The 27,720-nt window shown below is 37.1% G+C and overlaps 1 long non-coding RNA gene and 1 pseudogene across 2 annotated transcripts in view; both read left to right on the forward strand.

Moving 5' to 3' along the window:
- LOC149814395 (uncharacterized) overlaps positions 1–27,720 on the forward strand; it is a 202,812-nt gene that overhangs the window by 24,607 nt on the left and 150,485 nt on the right. The window lies entirely within an intron of this gene.
- LOC149814396 (E3 ubiquitin-protein ligase DIS1-like) lies at positions 16,285–23,089 on the forward strand (annotated as a pseudogene). Its single transcript, XR_016427981.1, has 4 exons — positions 16,285–16,372; positions 17,901–18,138; positions 21,809–22,195; positions 22,635–23,089. The product of XR_016427981.1 is annotated as an E3 ubiquitin-protein ligase DIS1-like (transcript).

Here is a 27,720-nt window from a genome sequence, read left to right on the forward strand (position 1 = left end):
TTTTTTTATTGTCGCCGCCGGTTTACAGGTAACTCCGGCGATAAGGTGGGAAAACCAGTGGCGCCGGCAAGACCGTCGCTGTCACCTTTGCAGCTTTCCGGCAAAAGCCCCTTGCCCAACGACAGAAATGGAAAAACAGAGAAAACCCTTTCGCCATCTGCCAGCCGTCAGCTACGGGGGATTATTCAGGCGATGGTTCCAGCGACCATCCCGGCAACAGCGGATCATCCCTGCAGCCCGACGGCCACAGGTATATTCCGATTATCCTTTCTTTTTCTTTTATAAGGATATGATCAGCCGCTTACCGGTGGTTGTCGCCCCACGACGACTCCACCGATGCCGTAAACGCCGAAACGGCCTACACAGCCACACGCAGTGGGAATGCGTGGTAGCGTGGTGGGCCCATAACCCAATGTTGGGCGAAACCCTGTAAAAACAACATGACAGGGAGCGTACCTGGATTCACCATTGTCCGTGTAGGTAGTTCGGCGTTCTCCTCAGCCGATCGACGCCCACAATGAGCCCAGGCCTTATGTCGACGGTGAGCAGGACCCTATTCTGCGAAGTCTGAATGCAGAACTGAATTTGGGCAGAGAATTGTTACGAATACTCATCATCTTCGTAACCCCTAACCCCTTATATAATGGAGGAATTGGGCAATTACGTGAATATGGTCTCTCCACATTCACATAACTCCCACCCACTATCTCCATTACTCAGCCACTTACGTGACCCACTAAGAGGGTGTCAAACCGGGTCAGACTGTGGGTTGGACCCGTAACCCATAATGTCCAACATTGCATACTAACAAAATCTAAACATACTTTTCCAAAAGCAAGGTTAAAAAGATACTTTAATATGTAAGCTAACGATGACATTGACTAAGGCTCAAAATTGGATAAAAAGCGTCTTTTCAGAAAGAAGGGCTTTGTTTTTTAATTCCAAGCATAAGATAGGGCTATATATGAGAATTTTTCTATGAAATATCAATTTAATGCCTTCTTGGGCTATACAAGTGGTTACAATTTTAACTCTTTCATATCTTGAGTAGTTTGAGCTTAATCTGTTTCTAACAGCATCAGCCACTTATCTGACGGTCCATAGGAACCAACTAATGGATCAATTCTACCTGAAAGTTCAAGGGGAACTAGAAGAGAATTGAATCATTGCCTTCCATCTTTACGGTACCATCCACCTATAAAATGGTGATCGGCCCCAATTCCTCGTGCAGGATGCTACTTTACAGAGATGTGCCTTTCCGAATGTACTTTGATCCCCATTACCAAGCCCGTGTTTTGCATGCATATGTGCATGCACGTGTGTGTGGGTGTGTATCATGCATGCATCTATCCCCCTCTTAAGTATCATGCATAGATGTATCATGTTTGCTATCCTTAGATTGAAGCAACCACAAAGAGAGCAGAATACAGGGATGGATGGTTTAGACTTTACTACTTTTATACAGTTACAGAGTAGAGTGGTGTTAATACTCTACATGTGGCTTTGTCACATGTAAAGTCACCAAGTGATGAACAAACTGTTGCAATCAGGAAAGTTTGCAGCATCTTTCAGGCCTTCACTAGATACCATTTTGGGATGACCATGCAGGATGATGAAGATTTTCCTCCACGCTTCAGAAGAGAGCGTAGAACTGTACAACAAAGCATGCTATTTTTTTGGCACTGCAAAAAAAAAAAGTTGTATCTTTAAATAGAATAATGATCAACATAGCAGATTTTTCCATACTGGAAGATTCAGCAAAGTACAAAAGCTAGTTATAAGATTGATAAGAACGATGAGGTGCAAACCAATGCCCATATGATGTTACCAAAAACATAAATACAACATCAAATAAACAGTTTTATGAAAATCTCAGAGTGATGAATGAGATCAACCTGCTTGCATGCTCCTATGGTGATTGTGGTGACGTAAGGAAATCAATAACATGACAAAACACTTCTCATGTTAATATGATCGAATTCTGTGTTCATTGTAGATCACATTTGCAGTCAAATTACATTTATTCCACATCAGCATGCTTGCTCTCCAATCTCCAGTTCAAATTTAAATGTGAGATTGACACTGACAGCATTATTGCAACAAGCAAACAATTTGCACGAACTTGCAAACAGACATTGGATTATGTAGGTAATGATCTATCAGGGATTTTACTAAATTAGCTGTGACATATACTTGTGTGTCAGGCACTTCAGGCATTTATCCCTTGATTTTTAGAAAATGACGACTCTGTAACATGTAAGAGTTGCTTTTAGGCTTAGCAGAAATTCCATTAGGAATCCTATCCAGGCTAGAAATTTTAGGGTTATTGGATCAGAAGCCTTGATCTTATTCAGCTAATAATTTCACTTGGCCGAGGGCACAATATGCACTGGAAGCATGTGTAGGTAAAGGAAATGGGGATTGAATATACTTGAAGAGACTTGGTGTTGTTCTTAGGTTTGTTGCATGTCCGTGGCAGGTTTTAGATTCATTATAAGCTAGATTTCCAAGTCGAACAAAAGCTTTGGCACTGAGCTTGCTATCAAAACATAATTCATTTCACCATGAATTTGTTGATTTGATGCTGACAATCCAATAACCATTTTACCATTGCATGGACACTTGGTAGACATTTCATTTATGATGTTTGCACAGTACAAATCCTTAGCAGATATTTTTTAACATCAGGTGCCATGATCGTACTTCTTAGCCACCCAGTAGACTTCCATTTATCCAAAGAATTAATTTAATATGCTTTTCCGGGCTTGGATATAGAACTAGCTTAGCACAACAATTTCCATTTGTAGCACCTACAGGGAAGGACAATGAAGAATGGATTCACAACATACTTGGGAATGCGATGCTCCTTGATTATATATTTGTGAATGAGAAACTCTGCAGATGATTTATTCCCCTGTTATGCTCTTTAGGAACATCTATCCTGATTCTTGACAGTGATAAACACTTTTTCATAACGCAAGTAACTATTACCTAAGAAGCCTCTGCCTGTCGACCGAAAAACAGGAGAGAGAGAGAGAGAGAGAGAGAGAGAGAGAGAGAGAGAGACCTAAGGCAAAGGGGCCGACAGGTTAGGATTCTTTGACTGAGAAATCGATTTGGGGGTAATCAGAGAGAGAGAGAATTTCGTGCCTTAGATGGGCTTACATCAAAAATTAGCAACGGATTACATTCCGTCGCAAACACCGTCGCTAATTAGCGATGGAGTAGTGATGAAAAAATTCCGTCGCTCATCCGTCACTAAGTTGCAACACAGTTTGCGACAGAATGTAATCCGTCGTTAATCAACGATGGTGTTTGCGACGAAATTTTTTCATCGCTAATCCTGCATTTAATTCTAATTTTAGCGACGAATAGTTTTCTTTAGCTAATCCGTCGCTAAATTGCGACAAAAAAAATCCATCGCTAATTAAAGTTTTTCTTGTATAGTGAATGCTAGATGGGTCCCATAAGGAAGGAAACCCAACATGACAGCCCTACCACTCATCTTGTTCAAGATCTCATCTCTTTTTGAGGGAAAAAAGAAGTTTTCTACAACTGAAAAATAAAAAAGGATGTAGAGTTCTATGGAAAGCCTTCACTGAAGTATTAGAGCCAGGTTTAGATCCTAGCAACTGTGAGTTATGAGCTCACCATGCTTCCGCTACCCATTTGTAGGTCAAGACCTCATCTCTTGCCATGCATTGGTTGCATAGAGGTAAATATCTTTTAAGGGCCGACTCTAACCTACTTCGAAACCAAAAAATTCTGTCGTTCCGCACCAACCATACACACTTCCACACAGTCAAAATCCAACATCGCCACAAGAAAAACCACTTTGAACCCCAGCTCATAATATTTCATGTGCTTTGAGCAAGTGTCTAAGCAAAACAGTAAACCCCCAAGGTATGATTTTATCCCCCCAAGCATGATGGGTAAGAAGGAGTTGGACGGTAGGGCAGGCCCAAAGAAAATAAATTAAAAAGAGGTTTTTTTTAATTTTTATTGCTCGAATAAATCACAATGTGCCCGTTCGGTTGTGCTGAGCCATTGCAAGTTCAAATCCCAATGGTATCGTTGTGTAATTGGTTGGGTCTGACTAACCCAGCTCGACTTAAAAAAAAAACTAGTTCTATTTAATATTTCAATAAAGCAAATATTATTTTTCCTTTTTGTCTCCTATAAACCTTCTCGCATGTCCTTTTCTGCCTACAAGGAATGTGCCTTCATTTGCGCGTCGGTTCCTTGAATATTTTACATTTTCATTGGGCTACATTGGACTAAAAATTTATTCATATATTAAAATAAAAAAACCCATAGAACTGTATTCACGCCTACTGGATGGCAGTTGGTGGAAGCAGATCAGGTCATGCTGACATCGTGGCCATCCGATTCAAGAACAAAGCAACTTATCGTCTTTATAAATAGCTCTAGAATGGTCAAAATGGTGTAGAACTTAGCATTAATAATTTCATTAACGGGTATCGAGGACCGGGACGGGGTAAGAGTAAGTCCAGCCCAGCCTCTTTCTCTGTACGTGTTTTGATTTTCACCTTCATCCTCAGTTCATTTCCTGTTTTATGTTCTCCGTCTCAGGTCCAAAAGAAACGGGTTCAGACATATTCCCTTATTTTCCTGATCCACTATTATCTCTAGTTTTGTATTGGTCAAAAAATAATAAAAAACATTGTATCAATCAGAACGTGACATGTGTTAAAACTATTAAAATAATCTTTAAAAATATTAAAATTATTTTTTTATATTTATTAAAAAATAACTGATTAAGGGTGGTGAGTACCCACCGGTATTGACAACATTGGTCAAAACCATTTGCATCGAGATTCCACTGAGATTGTAGGTACAAGCGATTGCAGCAATTATATACCCTGTATGAGTAAATGTTACGTGGGTTTAGAATTGGAGGAAAAAAAATGATAGTGTGTTCCCCATCGCCCCTCATCCTTTGCCGGAAATTCAGCAAGATGCGTCGCACAGCCTAGGATGGTCCACTGGCCCTGAGTCTGGTCGCTCCTGGGCGAATGTTGTGGAGGGTGTCATGAAAATGGGTTGTGCTCCCAAGGCTGTGATGGTACAGCAGGGGGAGAAAGTGCGTCTGGAAATTTTGGAAAGTCGCCATGATGAGATGTTGCCGTTCAAGTGGACGTTGTTGGCTGGTTTTTCAGGTGGGGGATTACCGGAAACACATTGAATACCGTTTTGCTTTTTCAGGCATTACTAACATTACGGAACTTTGCATCGTCGATCAAGTTTTCATCGCTCGGTCATGATCTTTTCCTGGTTAGGCTTAACAATACAGAGGAGATGTGAAAGATTTTGCGGGGTGGACCATGGAAAATTTCTGGTAGAACATTGGTGACACATCAATGGATGCCAGGGATGGAGTTAAAACTGCAAGCCACCAACTGTGTACCGCTCTGGATCCATCTTCCACGGTTGTCGGTTGAGTGTTGGACTCGGGATGTTTTCGAGGGTATCAGAGTGTATCTTCAAGGTTCTCTGTTAGCAATGGATCATCTCACCAAATCCATGGAACGAGGAGCATTTGCGCGGATTTGTGTATCTGTGCCGTTAAACTTTGTACCTAAGGCGCAAATTAAAAAGGTGCACTTTTGTACAAGATATCGTCTATGAACAGAAGATCAAATCTTGTTCCCACTGTGGCTCAACGAACCATAAGACAAGAACATGTCTGGTCCATCGTCTGTCCCCAATCAGGTCCCTAAGGATGAATGGACCCAAAGTTAAATTATTTGATCGACCTAAGAACCATCAGGGTAGGCCTTTGCAACCATCAGCGTAAAATAAGTACTCAGTTTTGGAGCAGAGGACACGCGGACTGAGATAGACAGGAAGCAGGATGGCGATGTTCCTCTGCCTCCACCTGTTCGCGAGGCCGTGTTTTCTGAAGTTGCACAGGAGTGGTAGGGACTGCGCAACAAGGGGTATCACAAACTCACGGTTCAATGATAAATGTCTTCCCTAAGAAGTTTGGCTCAAAGCCTTGCCATTCGATTCTGTTTTAGTGATTGCAGTTGAGGAACAGACTGCGGCCATGAGAGTAGAGAACGAAGCGTTTTCTGGAGATGCTGGTCTGGCCATGCAGAAAATTATTTCGGTTTCTCAGATTCGGTTATCTAACCGCTCAACGGGTTCTACGGTCGTTGTCATATTGCAGGGCTGCGGGTGTTCTTGGGCTCGTTGCTATTGCAGAGATGTTATCCCTGCACAACTTGTTGGGATTCTAAAAAGGGGAACCGACGTCATGGATGAAAAGAGTGCTGACTTAGGTGCAAACATAATGGTAGACGCTGTGAAGGAAAAGAACGGTAGCGTAGGTGTATGATGTTCTCTTCAGCTTATCGACCCTCATGATTGGCTCAGGCCATCAAGCACATGGATCAAATGAAAGAAAGATAGCATTGGCAAGCAACCATGCCTCAATTTATAATGGAAGGAGAGTGGGGTTGCATACATTAAATCTGAGTTCTTTGCATTTACGACTTCCTCACCATAGGTCGCGAGATTTATGAAAATCTTACGATAATATCGTGAGAAATTGCCTGAAAGTTTAAAACAGCAATTTCTCTTGATATTTTCAAAAATATCGCAAGATTTATGAAAAAACATAAATATCATGATTTAAACGTGATATTTACGTTTTAAACGGCTATTTATCGAGATTTAAATGCGATATTAATAAATTTTATTAATATTTTCTTATAAAAAACAATTCTATATTTTTTAATTCATTTTTTATTGTCAAGATTTTGCCAAAAAAATGCAAGATTTTATGATTTTTTTTCAATTTCTCACGAGTTTTTGAAAAATGAGAAATTGCGGATAAAAACGTTTGTCACTATGTTCTCACTATTAACTCTCCACTAATGCCTTGATTAGTGCCTTGTGTCAAACAGGGTCGGTCAAGGTTGAACTCGATCTGAAATATCCAACAAAGCTTTCTTCTATTTGCAAGTCTTTACTGAATTATGAGATTTCCAGCAATTTCCTTCTATCTTCGGCTAGCCAAATTCTGTGTTTGTGGTTACGGAACCAGGTTCAAGTGGACGTCTTATGGAGTTCGGACCATGTTATGACTGTGATGGTCGATGATGGATCAAATATGTTGCTTGTTTTAGGGGTGTATGAGAGTAACCAATATCTGAATCGACGTATCCTTTTGGCAATCGCTCGTGCACCACAACGTTGATTCCCGATGGTTTGTATTGGGTGATTGGAATGTCACCAGATCCAGATCTATGTCAGAACGAAGGGGCTCCTATTCCCACCATCTAGGTTTGGAGGATTTTAATCAATTCATTAGTGAGACGGGTCTTTTAGAGATTGAGGATCCTTCTTGCCAATTCACGTGGCATAATAATAAACAATTGGGTGTTCATAATCGGTGTAGTAAACTGGATGAATGTTTTGTAAATGACCAGAGATTGATGAAATATCTGGCCGCTTGTGTTTTGACTCTTCTAATGTCCATTTCAGATCATAATGCTATTATGCTTATGACCAATCAACGCTCATCTTTTACTCGGCCATTCATATTCTTTTCTGTGTGGGCCTTGTAGGGAAGTGGTGTCGTCTCAGGCATGGTCGATTTGTGTTCAGGGCTACCCAATGTTCCGTGTGGTGTCAAAATTGCCCCATGTTCGTAGACAACTTAAGATTTGGAGGAGGAGGTCTATAGTTCCCCATCTGTCTAATCGTAAAGATGATATCAATGATGAAATTGCTCAGTTACAAGTCTAAGTGGACATGAGGAATCATGCCGCTATATAGAATGAGAAGGTTTGTTACAAGAGGTGCTTGCTGATATTCTTTATATTGAGGAAGCCAATTGGCGTCAAAAGTCGCGTTGTCTGTGCCTGAAGGAGGGAGATTGGAATTCACATTATATACGTTTCCATGTGTTGGCGAATAAGAACATTTAGCGTAAACATATTGGATGGTTGCAGAGAGAGGATGGGACGTGTGTCAGATCCGTATCTCTTTTTCGTGAAGCTTCTGAATTTTTCACTAGCTTTTTAACAAGATTGACATTGATTTTCAAGGATTAATTGATGGCCCTATGAACCCTATGAATCGGTTGTTGACGAGGTGAGGAAGTGGCTAAAAGAGTGTTTGATCTGGATGGTGACAGCACTCCTGGGCCAGACAGCTTTTAAGTTAAGTTCTTTTCATCTTTTGGTCCGTTATTAATAAATATTTTTTCTGCAAAAGGAAACTTTTATGAGTTGCGAATATAGTTTTTAATACTAAGGAAGAAGAAAAGCTCATTCTTGTACTAAATTCGGTCCCATTGGAATATGTTTGATGGCTTGTTGATGATCGGACGAAATGAACAAAAAAGACAAAAGTTCTGTTCTACCAAATCCAACGTTTGTTTGGACTGTACTCGATTGTTGTGTTGTAGATGTCAGTTGTTTGATGATGATGTGCAAACAACTTGGACTGTCATAGACAATGGGTCGGATTACTTCATTTTGGATCATATAACCCGATCCACCCATTATTTTAAATAAAAAACATTTAAAATCTAAAATCTTGGATCAAATCTAAAAAATAAAAAATATTTAAAATGTTCAAAAAATATATATTCAAATATTTAAAAACATGGTTAATATTTAAAAACCAGATGCTATTAAACAATTTTTTTAGGGGATGCAATAAATTTATAAAAAAAAATAAAGTTGATAACAGAGAAAGAAATTTTCATGGCATAAACCCTCCACTTAAAGAAAAATTCAATCTTTTGAAATCTTTCAACAATTCAATAAGAAGAAATCCATGAATGTTTCAAATTTATCAAAACTGAGCAAAAAAGATCAAGAAAAAAACCAACTCTATTTTATGCATGCTATCATGCTCAACATAAAACATACGAGTTTTTATATTTATCCTCAATTCTCCCATTACTAGCAAATCATTTGCTTTCATTTTTGTGTTCATACGTAAGCATGCCACCTCTTACTAGCAAATCACAACATTTTGTGATTTCAGGCCTGCATGGGGATTCAACCTTATGTTCGTTTCAATCGTTAAACAATATATTTCTGGTAGAAGGTTATCCGGTGCTTTACATCAAGCTGGAAAAGCTCATTGCCAATATTTCACATCCTAAGCATCTTTATACACCACATTGCATTCGCTACTTGGCAAAATACACCAAATTTAATCTCTTAAAAAAGGATTCTTTAAAGAATGCTTCTTATTTCTAAGCAGTGATACTGAATGACAAAGCCTTCTTTATAAATAAAATTAGATTTGAGATTTGAGAACAAAATTACATGGAAGAGAAAAATGACAGCAATACCCTCATTCTGATAATATATAAATCCTTACAGACTCTAGGTGCAACTAACACACAATTATACAAACAATAAAGCCAACCTAATATAATCATCACAAAATAATCTCCCTTTTGTTTTCATTTTGACCTTCCCAATCAAGATTTAAAACATAAAAGATAATACGTGATGCAAAAGATGGTGCAAGAACATCCAAATGCTTTGGAATAAAGAGGTAACTCTGTATTCTTCTAACATTACTACTAATTTTAAAGGAGTCATCTGGAAACAAAAAATTGTGATAAAACGGATGAAATTCCTTACAAAAGCAATTGATCGAACAAATGGTGTGCATAGGTAGGTGACAGGTGAAAAAAATTGAAATAGTTGAAAAACAAAAACCACTGGTATTTTTCCTTTCGGGTTGGCTTCAAATTTCACCACCAGGACCTTGCCTTCCAGGTTGGCTTCCATGAACCTGAACACCCAATTCCAAAACATTAATCGAATCCATTCCTTTCCCCAAAAACAATAAATAAAGGATTAAAAAAGGAGCAAATATCTCATTCAATTTGAGATCAGAAACGCACCAATCGAACTTATGGTTGAAATCTATCAGTGTCATGTAGTAGGAGAGATTTTTCTCTTCGAGCAATTACTAGACTCTCTGCCTGAAAGGGCCTAAAATCAACAAACCTTTTTAAGTTCTATCAACTCTCTCTCTCATTAAGTGGTAGCAATGGGAGAAGAAGCGTACAATCACCGCGTTTGGATGAGGAGGACTAGAGGGAAGCGGAGAAGGAGAGAGAGGCCATGCACACCATCGACATCCTCTCTGCATCTTTCATGACGGGGAAGACATGAGGGTGCCCCTTCCTGTAATAAAGAGGGGGATGTAACAGGGGTGAGGGTGAAACGAAAATAACATAGGTATATGGACTCTACTAACGGTGTTTCACGCGTTCGCTGCATCCAATGTTTGTTAAAAAAAAAAGTCTTCAGCGTCTTTTTCGTCGTGCGAGACATTTCGTAAAAATACTGTTGGGATTTTTTTTTTATATGTAGAGGAAGTTAGAAAAAACAAGAGGTTCATCTTATCTCATAGGCAAGCTCATCAAGCTATGCTATGTATATAACGTGTAAACACTTTGAAAAAACTTAAGGAAGAAGATTTCGTTTGCTTATAGACGTAGGCGGTATTGTTGAACCACATGTATCGTGTGACTTTCTTTCTTGATTATTTATTATTTTTACTAATCACTGATTGGATTCTAAATTTATTTAGTTTGTTTATGATTTTGCCATTTTTATTACTAATAATATTTACTTTAGGATAACCTTATTTAGTGTTTAATTTTTTTTTGTCACTAAAATAAGTCTTCTCTTCAATTTAGATCATTTAAAGTAATTTTTTTATTTTTATGTTTTACGTATTTTTTATATTTTTTTCAAAAATCAAGTAGTTTTTCAATTATGACTGCAATTTGAAAGGCATCATCAAGATAAATATATTCTCTCTTAATCTTATAAACCAATATTTGCATATCATGAATTTTAACAATTATAAACTTATCATTAACAATATAAAAGTTAACATACTGGTTTAGAATGAACCTTTTATTTTCAGCATCTTCTGCATTATACTTGATCCTAAAAGCATTTCCACAGCTCCTTAACCGACTCCAAAGAAGAATACAATCAAACGATCAATCGGCTAAAGTGTTGAGGATATATCATTTGCATCAGTAGTTGTTTGTATGCCACTTCTCTCTCTTTCTTCTATTCTTTTGTATCAACTTTTTCAACCACAATAATGAGACATGACTTTTTGAGGACATACTTGATGTACAACTCAGACAATAGGAAGAAAACCTTCGATTCCCACTGCTTGAAGTTTGACTCATCAAATCGATCAAACTTCTCAAGGTCACGGCTCAGCAGATTAATGAAGTCGGATGTCGAACCAAAGGTCATATTGAAGTAACTCGAACAATAGGAGGAAAACATTCGATTGCCACCACTTGAAGTTTGACTCATCAAATCGATCAAACTTCTCAAGGTCATGACTCATCTGATTAATGGAGTCGAATGTCGAACCAGATGCCATATTGAAGTAACTCGAACAATAAGAGGAATACCTTCAATTGCCACTGTGTGAAGTTTAATTCATCAAATTGATCGAGCTTCTCAAGGTTATGACTTAACATATTAATGGAGTTGGATGTTGAACGAAAAGTTATATTGAAGTTCTAAAAATGTTGAAACAAGTGATGACCAAAAATAAGATTTAGAAAAATCAAGATAAAAAACTTAATGACATTTTTTTAAGATCGTTATCATTAAAGCTTCAATCTTTTACTTTATCATTCTAACAACGTTAATGCTTGGAGTGGTGGCAACAAAGGACCTTCCCATCATATTTGGGTATGCCTCTTTTTCTAGATAGGATGCTTGGCAGATATTGTGATCCGTTGGTGTCTAGTTCCGGAGGCTATTGGAGGGTTGGAGTTGTCGGATGTTATCGAGGGCTGGTGGCTTGTTTCTCATCAAGTCTATGTTAGCCTCATTTTCATTTATTGAATGTCGTGCTTCATGTTACATAGATCGGTGATCACTCATTTGGAACGCATAATTAAGCAATTTCTTTGGGATGACTCTTCAAATCATGATAAAGTTTTTAGGCCAAAAGTAACACCATCATACAAGAGCGACTTTCAGGATGTCCACTGCAATCCATTATAATAATGTAACAAATTTTGTTCTCCGGAGAATATCGACAGCATGAATCTTCCAATAAAACAAAATATATTATTTTACGGAAAACCATGAGAAAATACTTTTCATACATAAAACTAAAGAAATATAAAAACCATATACAATTCTAAAATAAAAACCATAACAATATAAAAAAGGTGTAGTTAATTATCATGTCAATATCAGGATAGAAGCATGATAATTGTAGAATGTGCTATTATAATTTATAAAAATATATATATTTTTTATAGCATTGGCTTTGTAAACATCACGATAAATTTTTTATATTTCTAAAATATCGCCGATATCATATTTCAAAAGCTTGTACCCACCTGTTGGTAGTGACAAGCACACACATCAACCGAAATCCCTATATCACTTCCGGGTTCAGAGCTTGGATACATTCTAGCTGAGCTGGTCAATAATAGTACTAGACTACTTGAAAACATAGTGACAAAAGTAAAAAACATAGCAAAAATATCGGCAGCCAAAATCTCTCAAGAAATTGAATTTTTTTAAAATCTTGTATTTTTTTTGCAAAATCTCAGCAATGAAAAATAAGTATAAAATATAAAAAAATAATTTTTATAAGAAAATATAAATAAAAACCACACATTTTTTCATGATAAATAGTTGATAAAAACATAAATATTGCGTTTAATCCGTGACATTTATGTTTTTTTATGAAAAAATTATGAGAAATTATTGTTTTAACTTTTGGGTAATTTCTGGCAAGATTTTGCTAAATCTCCCGATATTTATCACTGTGCTTGGAAGAGGTACCATGCTTGTTTGGGCATTTGTTCTGTTATATTTTGACATCCAAAAATAGTTATATAGCCCAACAAATATCCTTTTTAACTGACATCAGTTAAGACTGACTCTTGATCTAAGTTATACCTCAAAAGGCAGAAAACATCTTCAGTTTTCCTTTTTTTTAAGAAATCATCTTCAGTTATTTGTTTTTTTTAACTTCATTTACCAACAAATAAAATCCATTATTAGAGAAAAAGTGAGCACAAATCCAACCTCCAAAATGATCCCATCCCTACCTTTATGCATTAGTCAAGAGTGCTTGCATTTGAAAAGGATAAACCACATCAAGTGATTCCCTAACCAACTTACCTGTTTGGGCCTCTGGTTGCGATGTCAGTGGAATAAGATTGTGTTAGAAACAACCCAAATACGTTAACTGATTGGTTAGCAGGTTATAAATCTTTTCATACATAAATATATAAATAAACATATATAAAAAGTATCTAATGTAAAACCTTTTATATTGACCTTAATAGTGTTTAATTAATTAAATATTTAAAACACTTAAAATGAGAAAAACGTTGTTCCTTTTAAGGGTAAAAAAGGTCTTTTTTACTTTTAAATTAGCTAGTACACCTTATAATTTTCTAAAAAAAGTATATTTAACTTTTTGTTTTCATTCCAAAAAACAAAAGAACACATTTGCTGAAAAAGTAATCATATCCTTTAAAAAATGGCATTGCTTTTAAGTAGGGTTGCAAAGGGTTTAGATATGGGATTGTGATTTTGAAATTTTTGGCTCTCCCAGATCTAAATGGAATCGGCTCCCCAATGTATTTTTGATCCAAAATCCTAACACTTTGTAACCATACTTTTAAGGATGTTTTTTCAGTTCAATAAGTTGAATATATATATATATATATATATATATATATATATATATATATATATATATATATATATATAGAGAGAGAGAGAGAGAGAGAGAGAGAGAGAGACTAAACTGTGTTAAATATGTAAATTGATATGAATCAAGATTTTTATAGTTTTTTTTTTTATTTTTTCTAAAATTTCACCATAATGATGTGATCTAGATGCATGGTTTTATAGAAACAAACTCTTGAACCATTTGATTAAACTCTTGAACCATCTGATAACCATGTATACTAAATATATTTTAAGGTTTGAAAATCAATGGCTTAGAATTTTTATAAATATACAAAAATAGAAAATATATATTTCTTGATCCCATTATGATTATTCAATAATTGATTTCAAGCAAATGAACCATACCGAATGTATCTGCAGGGTTAAATTTGCAAACAAAAACTATACAACAGCAACAACTACGCCTTCATCCCAAAACAATTGGGGTCGGCGATATGAACCAAAAAAGAAAATCATTCTGGGTCTTCCACATGAATCCTTTTCCTCCAATCATTTTTATTCAATGCCATGTCCTCGGTGAGGTTCAAAGCATTCATATCATTTCCTATCATCTCCATCCAAGTCTTCTTAGGCCTACTCCGACCTCTTTTAACGAATATATTTTTCCATTTCTCCATCCTTTTAACCAGAACATCATTAGGCCTTCACCGAATATGTCCAAACCACCGTAAACGATTCTGTCTCATCTTATTTTCAATAGATGCAACACCTACCTTCTTACGTATCTCCTCATTTCGAATCTTATCTTTTATTGTATTTCCACACATTCATCTAAGCATACGCATCTCAGCTACACTCATTTTTTGAATATGATATCTCTTGGCAACCCAACATTCCGTATCATATAGTAAAGTGGGCCTAATTGTTGTCCTATAAAACTTTTCCTTCAACCGCAATGACATTTTACAATCGCACAACACTCCAGACACTTTTTCATTTCATCTACCCAACCTTTATCCTATGATTTACATCTCAATTTCTTTATACTTTTGAATGATAGATTCCAAATATTTGAAACAGTCATCCACCGGTATTTCTTGCTCACCAAGCTTCACTACACTCCCATCACTACTTTGTTGCTTACTAAACCGACATTCCATATATCCTGTTTTACTCTTACTCAACTTAAAACCTCTTGCTTTCAATGTATGTCTTCATAATTCTAACTTAGCATTAACCCCAACTCTAGAGTCATCAATCAAAACAATATCATCAACAAATAACATACACCACGACATATTTTCTTGAATTGATCTCGTAAGCTCATCCATCACTATACCATCAACAAAAAATCTATAAATTTTTTAATTCATACCAATTTACATATTTTATTAGTTTACATCTTTAAGTTTTCCTAATTATATATAATTCCAACTAGTTCAATTAAACCCAAGAAATGTGGAGATTACCAACCCAAGCCCAACCCAGCACCCACTCTACCTGTGTCCCGGGTAAATCTGCCCCATTTTCCATTTATTCACTTCCCTATGCATCACCCCAGGTCTAATCTTGCTATTCCTAGAAATGTCACCAAGAAAATGAGGTTGGCATATTTACATCCAAACCAGAAGAACACCATCTCAAAATTTGAAAATCCATTCCATGTCATATTCTTTCCCAAGGTAAATCTCTCGTAACAATAAACAACAAAAAAAAGGAAAAGAATTTGTTAGCTATCTGAAACCTAGAAAATGACATAATGGTTAAGGTAGGTCAGCCCCCCAATGAGTCATTCACTCACACCAACAATAAAAAGGATGGCGATTTCAAAAATTCAAACACCTGATAACCAACAAGATGTTATTGCATAACAAGTGTCCCAAAAATTCAAAACTCAAAAAATAAAAGTTAAGCAACAAAAACAAACAAATGAAACGGAAAAAGTGAAAAAGGCCAAAAGGGAGTGAGTGAGTTCTGACCAAAGATACTAATGGGGATCACTGGATCATTCATCCCCACAGCAACAGCCAAAATGGGTGTGAAATTCATACCCCTCATAAGTTTATAACCCACAACACAATATTAACAATCAAAAAGTCCCAAAAGGCAAAATTCCTCAGAACAACTAATAACAAAAACTTATAAAAAAAGAAAAAGAAAATACAAGCCAGAGGATCAGATGATCTGAGTATCTGACCAGGGAATTAATGAGGAACATGACTTTCATTCTGTGCGGTGGTAGCGTGCTATTGGCGCCTTTCTTTCTCTCGTATTTTTCTCTCTACCCACCGATCCCTTTTCTGTTTTGAGAGAACCCATCGATCCATTTCGAAAACTCGAAGTCGAGCGAGGGATTACAATTCGAAAAGATCATCCTTTGTGGTCTTTCGGGGCGCACCATCTCTCGTGTCCCATCATCCCCACGACTTTAATTCGAATTCTGAATCGAAGAGAGTGGGACGCCCCTTCTTATTTATTGTTCCCTTATTGGAGGCAAAAAAATAGTTCCCTTGTTCCGATCTTTCCATTGTTTCTGCGGTTAGGGTTAGTGTCAGGGTTCCGCTTCATTGGGTGGTTGGTGGTGGTGGTGGTGCTTCTTCCCATTATGGACGGTTAGGATTTGTCTCCTCTCAGTAGTTCTTTGATATATATACATCGAGGTATGTTGTGGCTAGTGGTTTTGTTCCTTTTTTTATTCTTTTTGGTGGTTTTTTTGGGGTGTTTTTTCTTTTTGTTGGTCTTATTCAAGTTATTTATGAATGAGAAGTATTTCATTCATTTTAATCCTCTTATGGTGTCTTTGAATGCTAATTGCGAAATGCGGCGCTGTTTTTTTATAAAAGTGATTTCTTTTCCAAAATAAGTTTTATGGTTTCTCCTTTTTTCTTGTTTAGTCTTGAGTTTGGGGACTCGTTGTTGGTTTGTGTTTATCGGTTTAAGCAAATCAGGATCATGTTTTCTTCCTATGGTGGGGATGGCGTTGATTTTGGTGTTGCTTTTGTAATTGGTATCATTTTGTTTTTTGTTATTTTAGGAATTTCATGGTACTTTTGGGTTCAAGGATCTTCCTTTCTTTTTTCAAAATCTACATCTTTCCAGAGATGGAAAAGTAGTTTAGGAGAATGCAATCCTTCCACAGAGTAATGTGGGTGTTTGAATTGGTCTTTGCTTTGTTAGAAGGGATTCATTTGTTGCTTGTGGTATTTTGATCCTTGTATGACTTATGTATTCTACTCTTTTAGAACCCATGAGTATGAAAGTTCACTTGTTTATATTTCAAACAAGATCTAGTCAGATCGAGAGTTTATGTTTATATCTTATTCTATGGTCCAGTTCAAACTGGTTGTCTTGCATTAAAAGGAACACTTCACGGAAGAAGTGATGGCTGACAAATGAATCAAACTTTCCTCTGAGGAATGGGGAAAAGGGAACACGGCTCTTTGGCTATTTGTCATCCACAATGAATTGCCTGAAATTGACGATAAATGTATCTCTGTAACCACTGTATGTTTGGAAATGACCATTGTTTAAGTGCATTCTGATCATTGTAATAGATCACATAATCCTTTTTATCTGTCATTCCTTTGATTGCATTGGAATTTTGAAACCGTTACCTGTGCATAGTAACATGTTTTGTGATAGTTTATTGGGAGCAGGTAGATGTTGATGGAAAGGTGTCATATAAAGAATGTTTAGAAAGTAAATGGTTTGTTTGCTAAGGTTCAAGCTTTGAACCGTGTTTTTCTGATGTAAAAACATGATTTTTAAGTTATGAAATTTTGGCACATTGTAGACCGTCGATTTTGAACCCCTTTAAAAACCTAATTACTTGTCATAATCACATGATTCAAAACAAGTTTCGTACTAAATAAATCATGTAGATCACATCCGTAATATTTGACCTATGAAAAATTGGAAATTTTTTATGAAAGAATGATTTCTACTCATTAGCTCCTTACCTTCATTAGTAGCCAATATTTACCTTTTTTTATATGCAACATGTGCTAGTCTATTGTGATTCAATGATTGTTTCTGTTGTGTGTGTACACGGGCACACACATGAGAGAGAGAGAGAGAGCAATTCAGTTTTACAAAAACATAATTTATAAATTTACATAAGGCAATTCCGAAGATGTCATATTTGCCTTAACAAAATGTTGTAACTTTTTCTTTTTCTTCTGTATACAGTTGGCTTCTTCATTTGTATGCAATGGGTTCTGTAAACTTTTGCCTGGATGACTTACGAGAAAGTAACCCAGAGCTTATAAATCCTCCCCAGAGTGATGACATGCTTGAGGTCAGTGAACTTGTGAATGATTCAATTCAACATGTTGCACCAGAGCAGAACCTGACTGTTGCAAGTAGCGTGTGGGAACTATTAGAGTGCCCTGTCTGCTTGAATGCTATGTATCCTCCAATCCATCAGGTTTGACTTGATTAATTGCTTTCTTTTATTACACCAAATGATTTTTTCTATGGTAATTTCATCACTATATTATATGTTTTTTGATAGGCGATAACTATATTATATGCTGTACGATATGATTGTAACATGGAATCTGGTTTTTAGGTTCTGATGTGCTGGATTGTATCTTAAGGAATATGTAGATTGATCTAGTAAAGGAACCTTTCTTGTTATTCTAGAAATTTGCGCTCGTATGCATTATTTTGTATTAAGCTATTTTGTATTAAGCTTGTCTTTGTTGATAAAGGTTTTATGGAAATTCTTCTTTATTTGGGTGTGTGTGTATGTGCGTGGGCATGTGTTTGTCTGTCTGTGTTCAGAACTAAAAGGTTATATTGATTGAAACAATTTTCACAAGGTCGTGTTTCGACTTAATGTCATATGTGGTACTTTAACATTTTCTTGATGTCTTAATAGTTCATCGTCTTGATTTTTCATCTCTTGATGCCCCGTGTGTGTGCTTTTAGAATTAAAATCACATGGATCCAGACCAGTGTTGTGAAAAGCGTTGAGGTGTAGCGAGGCGCTCCACCAAAAACCGAGGCGAGGTGTAAAGCATAAGCCTTAAAATTTTTTTGAAAACTTTTAAAAAATTATAAAAATATCTAAAAATACAAATAAATAAAGAAATACTTTATTGATGAAATAACAACCAATAAGAAATAGAAAATCTCAAATAAGTACTAAAAAATATAAGATTAACATATAAAAGTAACTAAAAACTGATTACATAACTAAAAAATATATGAGATTAGCCTACAAAAGTTAAAATATATGAGATTAAACTACAAAAGTTAAAATATATGAGATTAACCTATAAAAGTTAAAATATATGAGATTATTCTAAAAAATATGAGATTAACATTTAAAAGTAACTAAAAAATTGATTACATAACTGGAAAATATATGAGATTAACTAACAAAAATTAAAATATATGAGATTATTCTAAAAAATATGAGATTAACATATAAAGCCTAACATCAAACCATGACAGTATATCATACACCTAGCATCAAACCATGACAGTAGATGTAAATTTAGCCACAAAGAACTTAGTTATTGTATTGTGGAATAATTAAAGTTTGATAAAATTGATTAAATGCTTAGTATCACGAGCATTTACATTATTATGCCATAAAATAAGTTTGTTTGCATGTGCTCAGAGTGATCCCCAACATGAAAAGGGATCTGATATTTTTTTATGACATAAGTGATGAGTTGTGGAGCCTGATTCAGAGTTTTTTCCCTTACAGGAGGGGGGTCCGAGGGTTCCCCCGGAGTGGGTCCCGCTGTGCGGCCAGCGGGGGGGGGGGGGGGGTGTTGTCTCTGGGGGAAGCGCCCCCCAGAACAAATTTTTTCTTGGGCTTATGTTTGAGATCCGGTTTCTTATGGATCAAACCCAACTTGTCAAATTATGTGTTGAAAACTACGTTTCTATAAGCTAATTAACCAGTGAAGCTATGGTTCTCTTTACTGATCCAACTGTAATTTGCATCTTTTTATGAGACAACGTGCAAAATACAACACTCCCAGTTTGGATGCTATTGAGAAAGCAAGAACAGTTGTATAGACTGCAGTGAAACAACCCTAATGTAACTAATAGCATAAGATGGACTAACCAACTTTGCAGCAGAAAACTTTCAAAAGAATAAACATATGCTTCAGAAATCTTGTTGAAAAAAAAAATTCTTTTTTTTGCGCCTCACGCTTGCGTCTTGAGGCACAGAGGGCCGCGCCTCAAGGCGAGGCACGCCTTTTGAGCCTCAAGGCACATTTTTTATAACACTGGTCCAGACAATTATCACATTGTCACATGTTCAAGGTTTTGATCAAATGGGTATTTTAGCGTTATTTTTATGTTTTAATCATTTGTCATTTTTACCTCTTGTTGCCTTTGATCATTACTTCATGACACTTTTAATCTTTGTGGAGGTTTTTTCCTTCTGATGAAAATATTGGTCCATTTTCAAGACAGAAGAAATCACTGTTGAACTCAATTGGCCAAAGGCACATAGAGTGAAAATTTACAGATCCTATGCTGGATAAATGAAATTATCACAGGAAACTCACCTTTGATGAACAGATAATATATTTTATTAAGTTCTGATTCATATTAAAATACTTGACAATATATGCTGGCTGATGACTCATAGTTCCTGATCTAGCAGTTCTTGCAGGAGCCTTGAACATCATGCACGGTATTCAATTATCTTACCTAACAATGTCATTTGTCTTATGTGCTTCTCAGTATGTGGATCCATCCAACATATTTTATCAACTTGCACTCCTACGAGTGTGTGGAAAGTTGCATGACTTGAGTCCAGACTCCAGCCAATATTTGTTTTTAGTTTGTGACATGAAGTAATCCTGATGAATTTGTGAAATCACCATTTCATGTCATTGACAGTCTCCTTTTGCTATGAATGAAGATTCTGCTGGCCATAGAGCAGGATGAAGTTTATGCCTTGTTGCTCTACAGTAAGTCAGATAAACACACAAGTCTACTTGCTGAGGGTTACCTTGGTAGGATCCATAATGATCCTAAAGACGCTCCTGAGAGAGAGAGAGGGAGAGATTTGTTCCCTTATGTAGAGCCCTCACCATAAGTTATGCACTATTCAGTTGTTGTATTTCAGCTTTGAAGGATATATAGAAACCGGGATTAAGGTGCTACCAGCTGGATATGCTTGGCAAATATGTTTTTGTGGTCACTCCATTTCCACAACCATTCCAACTTAGTACAAGGTTCGATGCACTGTAGTATTTTCCCTTATATCTAGTTTACTTCTGCTTAGTGTTTGCTATGTTGTAGGTTGGCCATATCTTTCTTGCTGTCTTCACAAACTCTGTCCAACATGCACTAGGTCCTCGATGTTCCTCATTGCTGAAAGCTTTGATTAAGTTTCTTTCCTTCACATGATATCCGATTTACCTGTCATCATTGCCTGCACACATTGGAAAGATATGACTAATTCTGTGTAACATTTTTCCTGACTAAGATTGTTTCCTAATGCAAAATGATGTATAAGCAACAAAGATGATGCCCCAGAAAGAAAGCAAACTCATAGTCTCCATCAGTGCATGCTGTCAGTTTACAAAATCTTGAGCATTTCTGGAATTAACAAAAAGATGTAGACATTTTGGAGCAAAAAACTTTCATTGCTTGAGCTGTCAGGACGTATCTACAACTGGATCGAGAAATCATTGCCTATGTGGTGTAGGCAAGATATGATCATTCCTATCCTAGATTCTAGGTTTTTGGAATAGTACATGTCCTTTGAGTGTGTGTTAACGAACTTTCCATGTAAATGCACTTCATATAAATTAACAAGATAGTTGCTAGACTTGCTTCAACATCATTTGGTTTGAACATTGTATCTTCTATATATTCTTTCTGTCATTTTTTGCGTTTGAGGAAGATACTTCTAAGAACTAGTCTCTTGCATGCGTCAGTCTGAAGCTAAAGGTAATGGATATGATAGCTATCTTGGGTGTTGTTGTTTAAGGATGATCGCCTGAACATATTTTGAACTTATACTATTTTAACTTGTTAATAATAATAAAAATTGTGTTTGATTTGTACCTAGTAATGTTATTTGTGCCTTGAAAAGTTGAGTTTTATGTTTGCAGTGTTCGAATGGGCACACATTATGTTCTGGATGCAAACCAAGGGTGCACAACAGATGTCCAACATGCAGGCATGAACTTGGGAACATAAGGTGCCTGGCGTTGGAGAAGGTGGCAGCTTCTCTTGAATTGCCTTGCAAGTATCAGAGTTTTGGATGTATGGGCATATATCCATACTAAAGCAAGTTAAAACATGAATCACAATGTTTATTCAGACCCTATAACTGCCCCTATGCTGGTTCTGAGTGCACTATTGTTGGTGATATTCCTTTATTGGTAGCTCATCTCAAAGCTGATCATAAGGTTGCCATGCATAATGGAAGCACTTTCAACCATCAATATGTTAAGTCCAATCCGCATGAGGTTGAGAATGCAACATGGATGCTTACGGTATAGTATTCATTCCAACATTTATCTCTTTCATTTTTCTTCCGGTGTTGCTTGTGCATGCATGCACATTTCTGAAGGTTCCTGCATTCAATGTACAGCCTAAACACATTATTTTTTTGTGCTTTTGCCCACCTGCATGAATGAATGTATATATGTATTTGCTTCTGGTTTTGATTACATATTAACATTAAGGATGCCTTCAAGTTTTCTCTGTGTAGTGTTACTGGGGTTGAGAAAATGTTACAGGTCACTGAAAAACCTCTAATTCATTCAAAACCTGTATTGACATTGCATGTTTAAGCATAAAAGGAGCACCATACATGATGTACTTATGCATGCATGTGCTTGACTGCACTCATGCACATATGCTTGTGATTTGACTGCTCATCTTATCATTATCAGTTCATGGGATTAATTTTTATTGTGATCAATAAATCAGGTGTTTAGTTGCTTTGGGCAGTACTTCTGTTGGCACTTTGAGCCTTTTCAGCTAGGATGGTACCCGTCAACATCGCATTTCTCCATTTCATGGGAGATGATAGTGAGGCCAAGAACTATAGTTACAGTCTAGAGGTTGGAGCTAATGGAAGGAAGATGGTGTGGCAAGGAGTTCCTAGAAGCATCAGAGACAGCCATAGGAAAGTTAAAGATAGTTATGATGGCTTGATTATACAGAGAAACATGGCTCTTTTCTTCTCGGGTGGTGATAGGAAAGAACTGAAGCTCAGAGTAACAAGTAGGATATGGAAAGAACAGTGAACAAGCAATTGCATATTCGCATTGGTTATCCTACTTGTCCCGTGATATGGTCATCTTTATGTAATCTCAACACTGAAAGCAAACTCTGCTTTTTCGGGTGACCATATATATATATATTTGTATTCATACGGTATATGTTTCATCAATGAAGTGGGATGCATGTGGTTCATGCATTTGAACATCAACCTTGTACTCCATATTAAAGACTTGTTCTTTTTAATTTTTGTGTGCATCTTAAGTGTCCATGTTGGTAGAAAATGTTTGTTGTTTGAGCATCATCTCAACTGGGTAAAAATTAGCTATTCATGTTCACGTGTGTAAGAGTGCATGCATGTTCACCTGCATATGTGCGCATATCTGCTGCTTGTGTTGTGGACATGCTGCAAAATATAAGTTATGCCTGTCAGTCAGTGGTTAACAGATGCTTGCTCCTGTTGATAAGTATGGATTGGAAGACACCTGCTCGGGTTGACCGAGTGGTTTGTGGCCTTGGGAGAAGGTGCTGACCCCTTCATCCCAGGTTGACTCCCACTGGATGTTTCACTGGTGGGCTCGGTAAGGGCTCGAGTATCGGTGACCCCACCTGGAGTTTACCCACGGGGAACTTTGTCATTAATATATATATATATATGTGGATTGGAAAGATTGGCTATTTATGTTGGTCATGGCACATGCACATGGGTGCTACTTGCCTCCTGCCGTTGATGGTGCCAGGCATGGCTCATTATCTGCTAGTGCACTTGTGCCTTGTGTGTAATATTTTTTATTCTCTGATGTTTTCAGTTGACATCATGGCTTGAATGCTCACCTTTAATTTGCACCCACTTTCAACAGTTTTTGAACGACCAAAGGAGAACATAGGCTTCCTCAAACGGTTTGATAAGCTGTATCTCATTGAAATACTCATCAATAATCTGCCTCAGGTAGCATTGCTCACCATCTTTTGTTCTTACAATCCAGCAGCATGTACACCTTTTTTTCCGGTTTATATACCAAAGAATCCGCACCCGACACAAAGATCTGTTCACGCTGGTTCAGCCTGTCATACCTATGGTTGTCCCGTCCAGTATGTACACCTTTCATTATGCGTCACCATTCCCTAACGTCATAACAGGAAACACAAGTGGAGCAGTGTGTTTCTTGAATCCTAAGAACAAATGCACTTGCACCATACATCAAGTAGTTGCAATCATTGATCCTAAGTAATCGAGTCGTGACCCATTTGACATTGCTCAACTGAAGCAGATGGTTTGGTGACTTGGGATGTTATTTATGTGGTGTTTGAATACCTTGGATCTGAAATTAGTGATAAAGGTAACTGTGTCGTGTAAGAGGTGAATCTAAGATCCTGATTTTGGTGTGCATTTGAGATTCAGTGTCTACTTGCATGGGCCAAATTCAATACATAAATTTGAAAACTAAGGTATTTATACATCATGAGCTATGTGATCCAAGCAAAGTATGTCAGTGGACTTTCCGTAAGTCCAATGCACAGTGTGTAGTAGGGACGCAAACTGATCGTATTTAGGATCCCAAAATACATTGGGAAGTCAGATTGGTTCAGATCTGGGACACCCAAATTTTGCAAATTTGGCTTCCTGAATCCGACCTGTTTGTAACCCTAGTGTGTAGCCTTTTTCATTTATTACACGGAAAAACCACACCTTGGATTGGAAACCTGGTTGTGCTGGTTTTAGCCTGTTGTACGTATGGTCATTGTTTTGGCGATTTAAAATTCCTGGGCATTGTCCCCTTAACAGATCCAAAGAGAAGGCCCTAATTTGTGGGTTCTTCGTAATTCAGAGGAGGTCACGGCAGTTCGATGAAGGCACTTGTGCTATTGGGTCTCTCCCAAACCAAGGGCCACTCCCAACGTGATTCAGACGAAAATCACGCTGGGAACAACGATTTTCAACAAACATTGGACGCGGCGGACGACATTCCACGCGTCGGCCACGTTCATTTTGATGTGTAATTTTTGCTCCAGCCCTCATTACAAAAGAACAAGAACTGAAAGAACATAAAAAAATAAATCGACGGGCGCACTGCGCCCATCGATGCTTCTCTCCATCGATTGAGCAAGGCAGAGGGGCACCGTCTCTCTCTCTCTCTCTCTCTCTCTCTCTCTCTCCTCTCTCTCTCTCTCTCTCTCTCTCTCTCTCTCTCTTTCGATCCACCTCCATTCAGCACCACCACCCAACCAATCTCGCCTTCTTTCCCCTTCTTTCCAGCCTATTGGATTCCAGCAATTCTCGGAGAACTCCAGTTGTCGAATCTCCTCCATCACTACCTCCATCCACCAGTATGGGGGGCAAAAGCCGAGTTGAAGGGGTCGTGCTGGGCGATACTGTGGACGACGACCAAGCTGTGCATGTGGTGCATCTGGTCAAGGAGGGACAAGACACAAGAGGCAACAACGAGGTGGGAGGAGCACCACAACAAAGCAGTGGATTAGCGACGATCACATTCCGTCACTAACTGGCTTAGCGACGACGAGGTGATTGTATGCTTACGTCGCAAATTTTTCGACGCTAACTGGCGACGAAATAACTTCGTCACCAGGTCCGTCGCAAATTGCGACGGAATAACGAGCGATGCATTCCGTCGCCAATCTGCTGGTACTAAACGACGACCTTGGCTTGGCGACGGATTTACGTCCGTCGCTAGATTTATATGCATAGCGACGGATGGTTCCGTCGCTAATCCATCGCAAACACGAAAAAAAATAAAAAAAAATTATTTAAAAATTAAATACCGAGAACAATACAATTTATATTTCCTGTAAATAAAAAACAAACTACACAAAAAATTCCATATAAAAGGAATCTACAACAATTAATTGTTCCACCTTAAAATTAACAAGTTTAATTGTTTACAATTCAACAATTACATTTAAGAAACAAAAAAAATAGAACTTCTTCAACACAGTTCTCTAATCATCGCCAAGATTTTGTGCGTCTTCTTCTTCATTGCCTTTATCTGTCCCTTCAACTCCGCTACGCTGATTATCGCTAGCAGCCTACACAAGAAAAGAATAGTCAGTATTAATAAACAAAATATAATGAAATAAATTACACACTATATGTGATTCTATCATGTGCTCATATGTGTTCTAAGGCAATAAAAAACTTTATATGTGATTCTATCATGCTCATATGTGCTCTAAGGCAGGCAAAAAACTCTATATATGATTCTATCATGAATTATATGTGTTTTAAGACATTAAATTTTTTTTATATGCGATTATATCATGCTCAGATGAGTTTTAAGGCAGCTAGAAAAACTCTATATGTGATTCTACCATGCTCATATGTGCTTTAAGGCAGACAAAAAGCTATATATGTGATTCGATCATGCTCATATGTGTGCTAAGGCAGTCAAAAAATTGAATATGTGATTATAACATGCTCATATGTGTTCTAAGGTAGACAAAAAAACTCTATATGTGATTCTATCATGCTCATATGTGCTCTAAGGCAGGCAAAAAAAAACTTTATATGTGATTCTATCATGAATGATATATGTTCTAAGGTAGTAAAAAAACTCTATATGTGATTTTGGCATGCTCATGTCTTTTAAGGTAGTCAAAAAACTGAATATGTGATTATAACTTGCTCATATGTGTTCTCAAGCAGTCAAAAAACTGAATATGTGATTATAGCATGCTCATATGTGTTCTAAGATAGTCAAAAAAACTTTATATATGATTCTATCATGCTCATATGTGCTCTAAGGCAGGCAAAAAACTTTATATGTGATTATAGCATGCTCATATGTGCTCTAAGGCAGACAAAAAACTCTATATGTGATTTTATCATGCTCATATGTGCTCTAAGGCAGGCAAAAGTTATATATGTGATTTGATTATGCTCTTATGTATTCTAAGGCAGACAAAAAACTGAATATGTGATTATACCTAAGAGAGACCTGCAATCGAAGATCCCCTTTTCAGCACAAGATTCTTGATCTCATCTCGAAGAAAGGGGGCGACAGTGTCATGGAAGTAGTCATTCATTATGTCCTTAATGATCTAGCGTACATCATCACCAGAAAGAATAGGCTGCTGCTTGGAGCTTATGTCGGCGAAAGAAGTCTGTGAGCCATAACTGGAAGAAGCAATAACTGGTGAAGTGTTCAGATTACTCCCAAACCCGAACACATGACCTTTTTTGGGTTCACCTGCTGCAGGATCAAATGATGGATGCTGAGTAGCGTCATCGTCATATCGCTCTACCATCTGTTGCTCATATGCCTCCTACAAAATAATGTTTATAGTATGCATTAATAATTAATGACAACATTATGATAACTTGCATATTACAATGATTATTAATAGAATAAATACATACCGTTGTCGTTCTCGCCTTCTTTGATACGAAGACTCTCGTAGTCTTTCGTTTATGTGTTTCAACAAACACATTCTTATATGGTACAATGCCTCCTTTTTCTGCTTCTTGCGAAGTTAAATGACAAAAGATTTAGTTCACAAGTTTGTAACAATACTTATAAAATTAATATTATATATTGATGAATAACCATTTTCTTCAGGTGGCTCCCAAATGTCTTAGATACACCTGTGTGTAGATGAGCTTCGGGCATTTTCGCTCGATTTTGTGCAGCCTTCGCAGAGCAATTTCGAAATGCATCTCCCGCCCACTTATCACACATTTCATCCCAATAATCTCTCTTGATATAAATAGGGTCATGGCCCTTCCACTGTAGTGGATTATCTATTACGCCAGATGTTTTTTTTGCTGCAGTCTTCA

This window comes from Nuphar pumila, chromosome 15 (genome assembly GCF_984573655.1).
Source record: "Nuphar pumila chromosome 15, dmNupPumi1.hap1.1, whole genome shotgun sequence".
In the NCBI taxonomy this organism is placed as follows: Eukaryota; Viridiplantae; Streptophyta; class Magnoliopsida; order Nymphaeales; family Nymphaeaceae; genus Nuphar; species Nuphar pumila.